The sequence below is a fragment of the Tamandua tetradactyla genome, chromosome 3 (assembly GCF_023851605.1).
Source record: "Tamandua tetradactyla isolate mTamTet1 chromosome 3, mTamTet1.pri, whole genome shotgun sequence".
NCBI classification, from domain to species: Eukaryota; Metazoa; Chordata; class Mammalia; order Pilosa; family Myrmecophagidae; genus Tamandua; species Tamandua tetradactyla.
In genome coordinates this window covers 103,948,682-103,962,925 of record NC_135329.1, presented here as the reverse complement: position 1 = coordinate 103,962,925, position 14,244 = coordinate 103,948,682, and the positions used below count along the sequence as shown (strand labels likewise).

The following is a 14,244-nucleotide window of genomic DNA, read 5'->3' as shown; positions in this document are numbered from 1 at the left end:
AATTAACAAAACAATTAGAAATCATTCCAATCTACATGTACAATCAGTAATTCTTAATAACATCACATAGTTGCATATTCATCATTTCTTAGTACATTTGCATCGATTTAGAAAAAGAAATAAAAAGACAACAGAATAAGAATTAAAACAATAATAGAAAGAAAAAAAAACAAAAAAAACAAAAACAAAAAACCTATACCTCACATGCAGCTTCATTCAGTGTTTTAACATAATTGCATTACAATTGGGTAGTATTGTGCTGTCCATTTCTGAGTTTTTATATCCAGTCCCGTTGTACAGTCTGTATCCCTTCATCTCCAATTATCCCTTCTCTTTTTTTTTTTTTTTAATTAACGGAAAAAAAGAAATTAACCCAACATTTAGAGATCATACCATTCTACACATGCAATCATTAATTCTTAACATCATCACATAGATGCATGATCATCATTTCTTAGTACATTTGCATTGGTTTAGAAGAACTAGCAACATAACCGAAAAAGATATAGAATGTTAATATAGAGAAAAAAATAAAAGTAATAATAGTAAAATCCCGACTTCCGGAGAAGATGGCGGCTTAGTAAGACGCGCGGGTCTTAGTTCCTCCTTCAGAAAAGCAACTAAAGAAACAGAAACAATACAAAACAGCTCCCGGAGTCACGACAGAGACCAAAAAAGACAGCGTACCCCATTCTGGAACGGCTGAACGGGTAGGGAGAATCCACTGCTGTGAGATACCCGAGGGGTGCACGTTTTCCCGGCTGGGGTGGCTGGCGTCTGGGGTCCCCTCCACGCACGTGGCTCCCCGGTCTGACTGGGAACATTGGATAGCGGGGCCCTCCCGTCACGCTTGGCGTCTCGGGCCAGCTGGGCAATTTGGACCAGCACTCCCCCAAGCCACGGCCAGCGACCCCCGCCTCCACGCGCGGTTTCCCGGGCCGACTGCCCCGCAGACAAACGACCGCCACGAGCGCCACCTACTGGGCAGGAAAAGAAAAACAGAGCCCAGAGATTCCACAGAAAAACCTTTCAACCAGCTGGGTCCCACATCCAGGGAGATCTGATCAAATGCCCAGACACCAGCAGAAAATAATGGATGACGCTCGGAAAATTGAAGATATGGCCCAATCAAAGGAACAAACCAATAGTTCAAATGAGATACAGGAGCTGAGACAACTAATGCTGAATATACGAACAGAAATGGAAAAACTCTTCAAAAACCAAATCAATAAATTGAGGGAGGACATGAAGAAGATATGGGCTGAACAAAAAGAAGAAATAGAAAATCTGAAAAAACAAATCACAGAACTTGTGGGAGTGAAGGACAAAGAAGAAAAAATGGAAAAAACAATGGATACCTACAATGGTAGATCTAAAGAGACAGAAGCTACAATTAGTGAACTGGAGGATGGAACAACTGAATTCCAAAAAGAAGCAGAAACTATAGGGAAAAGAATGGAAAAACTTGAGCAGGGAATCAGGGAACTGAATGACAATATGAAGCGCACAAATATACGTGTTGTGGGTGTCCCAGAAGGAGAAGAGAAGGGAAAAGGAGGAGAAAAACTAATGGAAGAAATTATCACTGAAAATTTCCCAACTCTTATGAAAGACCTAAATATACAGATCCAAGAAGTGCAGCGCACCCCAAAGAGAATAGACCCAAATAGGCGTTCTCCAAGACATTTACTAGTTAGAATGTCAGAGGTCAAAGAGAAAGAGAGGATCTTGAAAGCAGCAAGAGAAAAACAATCTGTCACATACAAGGGAAACCCAATAAGACTATGTGTAGATTTCTCAGCAGAAACCATGGAAGCTAGAAGACAGTGGGATGATATATTTAAATCACTAAAAGAGAAAAACTGCCAACCAAGACTTCTATATCCAGCAAAATTGTCCTTCAAAAATGAAGGAGAAATTAAAACATTTATAGACAAAAAGTCACTGAGAGAATTTGTGACCAAGAGACCAGCTCTGCAAGAAATACTAAAGGGAGCACTAGAGTCAGATACGAAAAGACAGAAGAGAGAGGTATGGAGTAAAGTGTAGAAAGAAGGAAAATCAGATATGATATATATAATACAAAAGCCAAAATGGTAGAGGAAAATATTATCCAAACAGTAATAACACTAAAAGTTAATGGACTGAATTTCCCAATCAAAAGACATAGAATGGCAGAATGGATTCAGCTTTAAGACAAGATAAACTTATGAACCATGTAATAACATGGATGGACCTAGAGAATATTATGCTGAGTGAATCCAGCCAAAAACTAAAGGACAAATACTGTATGGTCCCACTGATGTGAACGGACATTCGAGAATAAACTTGAAATATGTCATTGGTAACAGAGTTCAGCAGGAGTTAGAAACAGGGTAAGACAATGGGTAATTGAAGCTGAAGGGATACAGACTGTGCAACAGGACTAGATACAAAAACTCAAAAATGGACAGCACAATAATACCTAATTGTAAAGTAATCATGTTAAAACACTGAATGAAGCTGCATCTGAGCTATAGGTTTTTGTTTTGTTTTGTTTTGTTTTGTTTTGATTTTACTATTATTACTTTTATTTTTTTCTCTATTTTAACATTCTATATCTTTTTCGGTTATGTTGCTAGTTCTTCTAAACCAATGCAAATGTACTAAGAAATGATGATCATGCATCTATGTGATGATGTTAAGAATTAATGATTGCATGTGTAGAATGGTATGATCTCTAAATGTTTGGTTAATTTCTTTTTTTCCGTTAATTAAAAAAAAAAAAGAGAGAAGGGATAATTGGAGATGAAGGGATACAGACTGTACAACGGGACTGGATATAAAAACTCAGAAATGGACAGCACAATACTACCCAATTGTAATGCAATTATATTAAAACACTGAATGAAGCAGCATGTGAGGTATAGGTTTTTTGTTTTTGTTTTTTTTGTTTTTTTTTCTTTCTATTATTGTTTTAATTCTTATTCTGTTGTCTTTTCATTTCTTTTTCTAAATTGATGCAAATGTACTAAGAAATGATGAATATGCAACTATGTGATGTTATTAAGAATTACTGATTGTACATGTAGATTGGAATGATCTCTAATTGTTTTGTTAATTCTTTTTTTAATTAATAAAAAAAAAAAAAAAAAAGAGATTGAGAAAACCTTCTCGACTGAAAGGGGGAAGAGAGAAATGAGACAAAATAAAGTGTCCGTGGCTGAGAGATTCCAAACAGAGTTGAGAGGTTATCCTGGAAGTTATTCTTATGCATTATATAGATATCCCCTTTTTGGTTTAAGGTGTATTAGAGAGGCTGAAGGGAAGTGCCTGAAAATGTAGAGCTGTGTTCCAGTAGCCATGTTTCTTGAGGATGATTGAATAATGATACAGCTGTCACAATGTGACTGTGTGATTGTGAAAACCTTGTGTCTGATGCTCCTTTTATCTACCTTGTCAACAAAAGAGTAGAACATATGGAATAAAAATAAATAATAGGGGGAACAAATGCTAAAATAAATTTAGTTTAAATGCTAGTGATCAATGAAAGCAAGGGGTAAGGGGTATGGTAGGTATAATCTTTTTTTTTCTTTCCTGTGTTCGTTTTATTTCTTTTTCTATTGTCTTTTTGTTTCTTTTTCTGAATTAATGCAAATGTTCTAAGAAATGATGAATATGCAACTAAGTGATGATATTGTGAATTACTGATTATGTATGTTTTATTTTGTTTCACTTTTTAAATTAATAAACAAATTTAAAAAAGAAAAAAAAACAAAAAACAAAAACAAAAACAAAAAAACAAAAAAACAAAAAAAAATAATAGTAAAATCAAAACAAAACAAAACAAAACAAAACAAAAACCTATAGCTCAGATGCAGCTTCATTCAGTGTTTTAACATGATTACTTTACAATTAGGTATTATTGTGCTGTCCATTTTTGAGTTTTTGTATCTAGTCCTGTTGCACAGTCTGTATCCCTTCAGCTTCAGTTACCCATTGTCTTACCCTGTTTCTAACTCCTGCTGAACTCTGTTACCAATGACATATTTCAAGTTTATTCTTGAATGTCCGTTCACATCAGTGGGACCATACAGTATTTGTCCTTTAGTTTTAGGCTGGATTCACTCAGCATAACATTCTCTAGGTCCATCCATGTTATTACATGGTTCATAAGTTTATCTTGTCTTAAAGCTGCATAATATTCCATCGTATGTATATACCACAGTTTGTTTAGCCACTCTTCTGTTGATGGAGATTTTGGCTGTTTCCATCTCTTTGCAATTGTAAATAATGCTGCTATAAACATTGGTGTGCAAATGTCCGTTTGTGTCTTTGCCCTTAAGTCCTTTGAGTAGATACCTAGCAATGGTATTGCTGGGTCGTATGGCAATTCTATATTCAGCTTTTTGAGGAACCGCCAAACTGCCTTCCACAGTGGTTGCACCCTTTGACATTCCCACCAACAGTGGATAAGTGTGCCTCTTTCTCCGCATCCTCTCCAGCACTTGTCATTTTCTGTTTTGTTGATAATGGCCATTCTGGTGGGTGTGAGATGATATCTCATTGTGGTTTTGATTTGCATTTCTCTAATGGCCAGGGACATTGAGCATCTCTTCATGTGCCTCTTGGCCATCCGTATTTCCTCTTCTGAGAGGTGTCTGTTCAAGTCTTTTTCCCATTTTGTAATTGGGTTGGCTGTCTTTTTGTTGTTGAGATGAACAATCTCTTTATAAATTCTGGATACTAGACCTTTATCTGATATATCATTTCCAAATATTGTCTCCCATTGTGAAGGCTGTCTTTCTACTTTCTTGATGAAGTTCTTTGATGCACAAAAGTGTTTAATTTTGAGGAGTTCCCATTTATTTATTTCCTTCTTCAGTGCTCTTGCTTTAGGTTTAAGGTCCATAAAACCGCCTCCAGTTGTAAGATCCATAAGATATCTCCCAACATTTTCCTCTAACTGTTTTATGGTCTTAGACCTAATGTTTAGATCTTTGATCCATTTTGAGTTAACTTTTGTATAGGGTGTGAGAGATGGGTCTTCTTTCATTCTTTTGCATATGGATATCCAGTTCTCTAGGCACCATTTATTGAAGAGACTGCTCTATCCCAGGTGAGTTGGCTTGACTGCCTTATCAAAGATCAAATGTCCATAGATGAGAGGGTCTATATCTGAGCACTCTATTCGATTCCATTGGTCGATATATCTATCTTTATGCCAATACCATGCTGTTTTGACCACTGTGGCTTCATAATATGCCTTAAAGTCAGGCAGCGCGAGACCTCCAGCTTCGTTTTTTTTCCTCAAGATGTTTTTAGCAATTCGGGGCACCCTGCCCTTCCAGATAAATTTGCTTATTGGTTTTTCTATTTCTGAAAAATACGTTGTTGGGATTTTGATTGGTATTGCATTGAATCTGTAAATCAATTTAGGTAGGATTGACATCTTAACTATATTTAGTCTTCCAATCCATGAACACGGTATGCCCTTCCATCTGTTTAGGTCTTCTGTGATTTCTTTTAGCAGTTTTTTGTAGTTTTCTTTATATAGGTTTTTTGTCTCTTTAGTTAAATTTATTCCTAGGTATTTTATTCTTTTAGTTGCAATTGTAAATGGGATTCGTTTCTTGATTTCCCCCTCAGCTTGTTCATTACGAGTGTATAGAAATGCTACAGATTTTTGAATGTTGATCTTGTAACCTGCTACTTTGCTGTACTCATTTATTAGCTCTAGTAGTTTTGTTGTGGATTTTTCCGGGTTTTCGACGTATAGTATCATATCGTCTGCAAACAGTGATAGTTTTACTTCTTCCTTTCCAATTTTGATGCCTTGTATTTCTTTTTCTTGTCTAATTGCTCTGGTTAGAACCTCCAACACAATGTTGAATAATAGTGGTGATAGTGGACATCCTTGTCTTGTTCCTGATCTTAGGGGGAAAGTTTTCAATTTTTCCCCATTGAGGATGATATTAGCTGTGGGTTTTTCATATATTCCCTCTATCATTTTAAGGAAGTTCCCTTGTATTCCTATCTTTTGAAGTGTTTTCAACAGGAAAGGATGTTGAATCTTGTCGAATGCCTTCTCTGCATCAATTGAGATGATCATGTGATTTTTCTGCTTTGATTTGTTGATATGGTGTATTACATTAATTGATTTCCTTATGTTGAACCATCCTTGCATACCTGGGATGAATCCTACTTGGTCATGATGTATAATTCTTTTAATGTGTTGTTGGATACGATTTGCTAGAATTTTATTGAGGATTTTTGCATCTGTATTCATTAGAGAGATTGGTCTGTAGTTTTCTTTTTTTGTAATATCTTTGCCTGGTTTTGGTATGAGGGTGATGTTGGCTTCATAGAATGAATTAGGTAGTTTTCCCTCCAGTTCGATTTTTTTGAAGAGTTTGAAGAGAATTGGTACTAATTCTTTCTGGAACGTTTGGTAGAATTCACATGTGAAGCCATCTGGTCCTGGACTTTTCTTTTTAGGAAGCTTTTGAATGACTAATTCAATTTCTTTACTTGTGATTGGTTTGTTGAGGTCATCTATGTCTTCTTGAGTCAAAGTTGGTTGTTCATGTCTTTCCAGGAACCCGTCCATTTCCTCTAAATTGTTGTATTTATTAGCGTAAAGTTGTTCATAGTATCCTGTTATTACCTCCTTTATTTCTGTGAGGTCAGTAGTTATGTCTCCTCTTCCATTTCTGATCTTATTTATTTGCATCCTCTCTCTTCTTCTTTTTGTCAATCTTGCTAAGGGCCCATCAATCTTATTGATTTTCTCATAGAACCAACTTCTGGCCTTATTGATTTTCTCTATTGTTTTCATGTTTTCAATTTCATTTATTTGTGCTCTAATCTTTGTTATTTCTTTCCTTTTGCTTGCTTTGGGGTTAGCTTGCTGTTCTTTCTCCAGTTCTTCCAAATGGATAGTTAATTCCTGAATTTTTGCCTTTTCTTCTTTTCTGATATAGGCATTTAGAGCAATAAATTTCCCTCTTAGCACTGCCTTTGCTGCGTCCCATAAGTTTTGATATGTTGTGTTTTCATTTTCATTCGCCTCGAGGTATTTGCTAATTTCTCTTGCAATTTCTTCTTTGACCCAGTCGTTGTTTAGGAGTGTGTTGTTGAGCCTCCACGTATTTGTGAATTTTCTGGCACTCTGCCTATTATTGATTTCCAACATCATTCCTTTATGGTCCGAGAAAGTGTTGTGTAAGATTTCAATCTTTTTAAATTTGTTGAGACTTGCTTTGTGACCCAGCATATGGTCTATCTTTGAGAATGATCCATGAGCACTTGAGAAAAAGGTGTATCCTGCTGTTGTGGGATGTAATGTCCTATAAATGTCTATTAAGTCTAGTTCATTTATAGTAATATTCAGATTCTCTATTTCTTTGTTGATCCTCTGTCTAGATGTTCTGTCCCTTGATGAGAGTGGTGAGTTGAAGTCTCCAACTATTATGGTATATGAGTCTATTTCCCTTTTCAGTGTTTGTAGTATATTCCTCACGTATTTTGGGGCATTCTGATTCGGTGCGTAAATATTTATGATTGTTATGTCTTCTTGTTTAATTGTTCCTTTTATTAGTATATAGTGTCCTTCTTTGTCTCTTTTAACTGTTTTACATTTGAAGTCTAATTTGTTGGATATTAGTATAGCCACTCCTGCTCTTTTCTGGTTGTTATTTGCATGAAATATCTTTTCCCAACCTTTCACTTTCAACCTATATTTATCTTTGGGTCTAAGATGTGTTTCCTGTAGACAGCATATCGAAGGATCCTGTTTTTTAATCCATTCTGCCAATCTATGTCTTTTGATTGGGGAATTCAGTCCATTGACATTTAGTGTTATTACTGTTTGGATAATATTTTCCTCTAACATTTTGCCTTTTGTATTATATATATCATATCTGATTTTCCTTCTTTCTACACTCTTCTCCATACCTCTGTCTTCTGTCTTTTTGTATCTGACTCTAGTGCTCCATTGAGTATTTCTTGCAGAGCTGGTCTGTTGGTCACAAATTCTCTCAGTGACTTTTTGTCTGAGAATGTTTTAATTTCTCCCTCATTTTTGAAGGATAATTTTGCTGGATATAGGAGTCTTGGTTGGCAGTTTTTCTCTTTTAGTAATTTAAATATATCATCCCACTGTCTTCTAGCTTCCATGGTTTCTGCTGAGAAATCTACACATAGTCTTATTGGGTTTCCCTTGTATGTGATGGATTGTTTTTCTCTTGCTGCTTTCAAGATCATCTCTTTCTCTTTGACCTCTGACATTCTAACTAGTAAGTGTCTTGGAGAATGCCTATTTGGGTCTGGGGTGCGCTGCACTTCTTGGATCTGTAATTTTAGGTCTTTCATAAGAGTTGGGGAATTTTCAGTGATAATTTCTTCCATTAGTTTTTCTCCTCCTTTTCCCTTCTCTTCTCCTTCTGGGACACCCACAACACGTATATTTGTGCGGTTCATATTGTCCTTGAGTTCCCTGATACCCTGTTCAAATTTTTCCATTCTTTTCCCTATAGTTTCTGTTTCTTTTTGGAATTCAGATGTTCCATCCTCCAAATCACTAATTCTATCTTCTGTCTCTTTAAATCTATCATTGTAGCTATCCATTATTTTTTCTATGTTTGCTACTTTATCCTTCACTTCCATAAGTTCCGCGATTTGTTTTTTCAGTTTTTCTATTTCTTCTTTATGTTCAGCCCATGTCCTCTTCATGTCCTCCCTCAATTTATCGATTTCATTTTTGAAGAGGTTTTCCATTTCTGTTCGTATATTCAGCATTAGTTGTCTCAGCTCTTGTGTCTCATTTGAGCTATTGGTTTGTTCCTTTGACTGAGCCATATTCTCAATCTTTTGAGCGTGGACAGTTATCTTCTGCTGCTGGCGTCTGGGCATTTATTCAGATTTCTCTTGGTGTTGGACCCAGCAAGGTTGTAATATTTTTCTGTGAAATCTCTGGGTTCTGTTTTTCTTATCCTGCCCAGTAGGTGGCACTCGTGGCACACGTTTGTCTGCGGGTCCCACCAGTAAAAGGTGCTGTGGGACCTTAAACTTTGGAAAACTCTCGCCGTCCTGGGGGTTCGCTAGCCGAAGCGGCTTGAGCCGGCCCGGGGTCCGAACGCAGGGAGGGTGTCCGAACGCAGGGAGGGTTGCTGGTCGCCGCAGCCAGGGAAAGAGCCCGTCCGAATTTCCTAGTCGGTCCTGGGCAACAAGCGTGGCGGGAGGGCGCCAGCGGCAGCGGCGCGCCCGAGAGAGTGCACGTTCCCCGGGATTCACGGGGTCACCGTTCTCCGCGGCCTGGGGGTTTCCGATCCAATTCTCTCAGTTGGTCCGGGGGCTGCGCGTGGTGTGGGCGCCAGTCGCCTTGGTTTCAGGGGACCACCTCTCCAATTCTCCCAGCCGGCCCGGGAAGGGGGAAGGGAGTAACTCCGACCGCTTGCCACCCCGCCCGGTAAGGCCCGCGTGCCTCGGCGATCTCACCCGAGCTGCTTCTCTCAGCCAGCCAGCCGTTCCAGGATGGGGTACGCTGTCTTTTTTATCTCTGTTGTGGCTTTGGGCGCTTTCTGTATCGTTTCTACTCCCCTAGTAGGTGTCCTGGAGAAGAAACTAAGATCCGCGCGTCTTACTAAGCCGCCATCTTCCAGGAAGTCCCGACCCATGGGTTTTTTACCATGGTAACTGTGCTTTGGAGAAAAGGACATGATCACAGATTTGGGGGATTATTAGACACTGGCTCAGAAGTGATATTAATCCCAGGATTATGGAGGTCAGGTGATTATTGGAGTTTTCTCTCAGGTGTGTCTCACAGTGAATCCGTGGGTCCTGGACCCATCTTGTGGTTGTTTTCCAAGTTCCAGAATGCATAATTGAAATAGACATACTTAGCAACTGGCAAAATCTCCACATTGGTTCTCTGACTTGTGGAGTGAGGGCTGTTATGATAAGAAAGGCCAAGTGGAAGCCACTAGAATTGCTTTCACATAGTAAAATAGTAAGCCAAAAGCAATATCATATTCCTGGAGGGATTGCAGAGATTAGTGCCACTGTGTTAGTTAGATTCAGTTGTCAACTTGGCCAGCTGAGCATACCTAGTCTTGTTGCTGCGGACACAAACCAATGGTACGTGAACCTCATCTGTTGCTAATTACATCTGCAGTTGGCTAGGAGGCGTGTCTGCTGCAATGAGTGATGTTTGACTTAATTGGCTGGTGCTTAAATGGGAGAACGCAATGTAGCACAGCCTAGCAGCTCAGCATTCCTCATCTCAGCACTAGCAGCTCAGCCCAGGCCTTTGGAGATGCAGAAAGAAGTCACCCCAGGGAAAGTTGTTGGAACCCAGGGGCCTGGAGAGAAGACCAGCAGAGACCATCTTGTGCCTTCCACGTAAGAAAGAACCTCAGTGGAAAGTTAGCTGCCTTTCCTCTGAAGAACCAACAAAATAAATCCCCTTTTATTAAAAGCCAATCCATCTCTGGTGTGTTGCATTCCAGCAGCTAGCAAACTAGAACAGCCACCATCATGGGCTTGGAGGATGCAGGTGTGGTGATTCCCACCACATCCCCATTCAACTCTTTTATTTGGCCAGTGCAGAAAACAGATGGATCTTAGAGGATGGCAGTGGATTATTGTAAGCTCAACCAGGTGGTGACTCCAATTGCTGCAGTTATTCCAGATATGGTATCATTGCCTTACCAAATCAACACATCCCTTGATATGTAGCTGTTGATTAGGCAAATGCTTTTTTCTCAATAGCTGTCAGTAAGGAACACCATAAACAGTTTGTGTTCAGCTGGCAAGATTACACTGTCCTACCTCAGGGATATATCAACTCTCCAACCTTGTGTTATGATCTTCCACAGGGAACTCTATTGTCGCTCCCTTCCACAAAACACCTCACTGGTCCATATCATTGATGATATCATGTTGATTGGATCTAGTGAGCAAGAAGGAAGTAATACTTTAGACTTATTGATAAGATAGTTGTATGTTGGAGGGTGAGAGATAAATCCATGAAAACTAAGGTCTTTCAACCTCAGTGAAATGTCTAGTCATCCAGTGGGTGTGGGACATGCCAAGGCATCCCTTCTTCTTCTTTTTTTTTTTTTTTTTACCAAAAACAAATCTTTTATAACTGTATAAATGTGATCCATGTGTCCACCACTAGATTTTTCACAAGGAAACATGCTATGAATAAGCAAACTACATTTGCCCACTGATGTGTATGGACTCCCTAGATGTCTCGTTGGGCTTAATTACTGACCACTCACAGTAAAACATTTTTAGTATAAAGTGTAGCATGATGTTAAGCCATTTTGATTTTTGCACATACATGTTGCACTTCTGCTGACAATGCAGAAAAATTTGCAGTATTACACTGTTAAGCTAGGTTGTATCCATCACTTTAAATAGCATCAATGTCAATGTCATCATCCTTGTTGTCAGACTTCACACTTTCAACTTTAGGTTTATTGGCAGTCTTTGAACATACCACCTCAATGTTCTCATTTTCATCTTCCTCTTCTCCACCAGAAGATTTCTCCTCTGCTTCCTTCAACCATTTAATAAATGGTTCCGCTTTGACACTAATCTCTTTGGCAAGTTTTGCTGAGACATATTTCTTAGAGGCCTTTTCCGACCAGCTGATGATAACTTCTTCCAAAGGGTCTGCGTCATACATCTCCTTCAAGATATGTGGAATCGGAGCTGAGCTGAGCTAGATGCATGGCTACCACACACTCCAAACTATGAAGAAGGTACCATTGAGCCGTTTTGTAGTTATGACAAAATCGGAGGAAATAGCTCCTGTATTTCTTAATCTGCTCCCTAATTTTCTCATTAAAAAGAACTTCAGTCAAAACAAGAGGGTCCACGGCTTTTACATCCAGTCTTTCTGCTTCAGCAACAATTTCTTTGCCAGATGAGTCAATAATACCCTCTTCTTTCTTTTTCTTAACAAAATCAAACAAGATGTTGACTTGCTCTCCAACAGTCCTTTCCAAATCATCACTGAGTGTTAAAGCTTTTGCATGGTCACTAATTTCATCCATTCTGCGCCTTTGAGCTTCCTCAGTTGTATCTTCTCCCCATCATCATCCTATTCCTCTTCCATAACATGTGGAGGAGGACTGATTTCATTTGGTGGTGGTGGTGTCTCACTGCTGGATAGGGAGCTATTTTCCTTGTCTTTGCCCTTCCTGTTTTTCTTTTCCTTTTCTTTCTTTCCAGTACCACTGTCACTATTCTCAGGTGGGTTTTTGAGAATGAATGTGCAGAGTTTAAGATGTATGTCAAGCATGCCTCGATAGCCACAGGCTTTACAAAAATTACCTATTGTTTGCTTCTTTGGATTGATATGCAGATCTGTTTCGGGATTCTCACACACAGGACAGAGAACAAATATTTTTAATGAATCCATCCAACATATCTTGCAGCTTATTTGCCTCATGAGATCCGTTGACGATGTAACGGTCATTTTTTTAAAACTTTTTTTATTAATTAAAAAAATTAACAAACAAAACATTCAGAAATCATTCCATTCTACATATATAATCAGTAATTCTTAATATCATCACATAGTTGCATAGTCATCATTTCTTAGTACATTTGCATCGATTTAGAAAAAGAAATAAAAAGAACAGAAAAAGAAATAAAATGATAATAGAGAAAAAAACTATACGTACCATACCCCTTACCCCTCAATTTCATTTACCACTATTTCAAACTGAATTTATTTTAACATTTGTTCCCCCTATTATTTATTTTTGTTCCATATGTTCTACTCTTCTGTTGATATATTAGCTAAAAGGAGCATCAGACATAAGGTTTTCACATTCACAGAGTCTCATTGTGAAAGCTATATCATTGTTCAATCATCATCAGGAAACATGGCTACTAGAACACAGCACTACATTTTCAGGCAATTCCCTCCAGCCTCTCTACTAGATCTTGAACAACAAGGTGATATCTACTTAATGCGTAAGAATAACCTCCAGGATAACCTGTCGACTCTGTTTGGAATCTCTCAGCCATTGATACTTTGTCTCATTTTACTCTTCCCCCTTTTGGTCGAGAAGGTTCTCTCAGTCTCTTGATGTTAATTCTCAGCTCATTCTAGGGTTTTTTTCAATCCCTTGATGCTGAGCCTCAGCTCATTCCAAGATCTCTGTCCCACGTTGCCCAGAAGGTCCATACCCCTGGGAGTCATGTCCCACGCAGAGAGGGGGAGGGTGGTGAGGCTGCTCATCATATTGGCTGGAGAGAGAGGCCACATCTGAGCAACAAAAGAGGCTCTCTTGGGGGTGACTCTTAGGCCTAAATTTTAAGTAGACTTGACCTATCTTTTGTTGGGTTAAGTTTCATGTGAACAAACCCCAAGACTGGGGGCTCAGCCTATAGCTTTGGTTGTCCACACTGCTTGTGAGAATATCAAGAATTCAACTTGGGGAAGTTGAATTTCTCCCCACTCTCACCATTCCCCGAAGGGGGCTTGCAAATACTTTTCCAGTCACTGATCAAATCATTCTGGGATTCATCGGGGCATCACTCTGGACAAACCAACAAAATCTCATGTGCTACCTGAGATTCCAAGTACTTATGATATTCAAACTATCTACATGAGTTATATTAGGAAATGCTCTAGTCAAAATCTAAATTTTGTAACAAATAAACATTTTTTGCTTTAGTCTCACACATAAGGTGACATTTTAAAGTATTAGTTATCATCTATTTTCAGCACCCTGCAATAATGACAATCCTTTGTTCTTCCTCATGCAAAAACATTTTTAAAATTTGTACATTGTACATTTCACTATTGTTATACACTCTAGGCATTCATTTCTAGATTATACCATCTCTATCTTTAACATCTATCTTTCTTTCTCATTTCATTTATGTCCCCAGCCCTCCTCCCTTTATCATTCCCACATGCAGCTTCATTCAGTGTTTTAACATAATTACATTACAGTTAGGTAGTATTGTGCTGTCCATTTCTGAATTTTTGTATCCAGTCCTGTTGCACAGTCCGTATGCCTTCAGCTCCAATTACCCACTATCTTACCCTATTTCTATCTCCTGATGGTCTCTGTTACCAATAACATATTCCAAGTTTATTCACTAATGTCAGTTCATATCAGTGAGACCATACAGTATTTGTCCTTTAGTTTTTGGCTAGTCTTACTCAGCATAATGTTCTCTAGGTCCATCCATGTTGTTACATACTTCATAAGTTTATTCTGTCTTAGAGCTGCA

At 38.5% G+C, this 14,244-nt stretch overlaps 1 protein-coding gene and 1 pseudogene across 1 annotated transcript in view; one reads left to right on the top strand and one right to left on the bottom strand.

Annotated features, from left to right (window-relative positions):
• Positions 1-14,244, top strand: part of TMEM163 (transmembrane protein 163) — a 314,773-nt gene that overhangs the window by 53,297 nt on the left and 247,232 nt on the right. The window lies entirely within an intron of this gene.
• On the bottom strand, positions 11,346-12,470 carry LOC143676768 (eukaryotic translation initiation factor 5 pseudogene; annotated as a pseudogene).